Source organism: Microtus oregoni, unplaced genomic scaffold (assembly GCF_018167655.1).
Source record: "Microtus oregoni isolate MIOR12 unplaced genomic scaffold, Mior012 000026F_ref0000081, whole genome shotgun sequence".
In the NCBI taxonomy this organism is placed as follows: domain Eukaryota; kingdom Metazoa; phylum Chordata; class Mammalia; order Rodentia; family Cricetidae; genus Microtus; species Microtus oregoni.
The window spans coordinates 6,582,861-6,583,781 of NW_024543085.1; the positions used below are offsets into that span (position 1 = coordinate 6,582,861).

The following is a 921-nucleotide window of genomic DNA, read 5'->3' on the forward strand; positions in this document are numbered from 1 at the left end:
TGGAAGACCTGTGTAATGGGGCACTCCCCCTGTGGATGCAGAGTGACTGACTTAGTCAAGTGGAAATGCATGTCAGAAGCTGTGATGGGGGCTTGGGAGCACACGGTCGTCGGGCCTCAACCCTTGACTGGTGTTGGTGTTAAAGGGCCTGTGCACATCTATTCAGATCTACTGCTCAGATACGTGTCTTCATGGAGGGCCTCAGATCTCAGGAGGCCCTTGTGTCTTTCAACTTTAAGTTGGAATGGCCTCAAAGAGCTCACAAGTCATTTCATGTTACTCATAATGAGTTTCCTCAGCCTGTTGTTTGGTACCTTGGAAATGTGCTATTTGCTAAGCTTTCTTGGGGGTACCAAATATTCTCTGTTCCTCGGATTTACTTTTCACACCTATGAAAAGTGTGGGTCACAGCTTAGTCTTGACCACCTAGGCAATCTTCTTTGCTTTGGCAGCATATATATTAAATTGAAATGATACAGAGAAGATTAGCATGGCCCCTGCACAAGGATGACATGCAAATCTGTGAAATGTTCCATATTTTTTAAAAAATGACAATCTGGACATTATAATTAAGTCAAAGGTAGAGTATTTTTAAAAATGCATTTATTTTTATGTGTGTGGATGTCTTGTCTGCATATATGTCTGTGAACCACATACATGCAGTACCCATGGAGGCCAGAAGAGGACGTTAGGTCATTTGGGACTGGAGTCACAGTAGTGAGACTTCACGTGGGTGTTGGGAATCCAATCTAGGTCCTCTGAACAGCAACTAGTATTTTTGACCACGGAGTCATCTCTCCAGCCCACACTAGGAGTGTTGAGATTGAGGCAGGATTTGTAAACTGTCAGAGTCAGGGTGTGAGCTCTAGATAGCCATTGACTTGCCACTGTGGCATGGTGGATGCTCTGCTCCGCCTCTTG

General features: G+C 44.7%; 1 non-coding gene across 1 annotated transcript; it reads left to right on the forward strand.

Annotated features, from left to right (window-relative positions):
- The first annotated feature begins 440 nt into the window (after positions 1 to 440).
- On the forward strand, positions 441 to 542 carry LOC121463542. Its single transcript, XR_005976451.1, has one exon. It is a non-coding gene; the product is annotated as a U6 spliceosomal RNA (small nuclear RNA).
- The last annotated feature ends 379 nt before the right edge of the window (positions 543 to 921 follow it).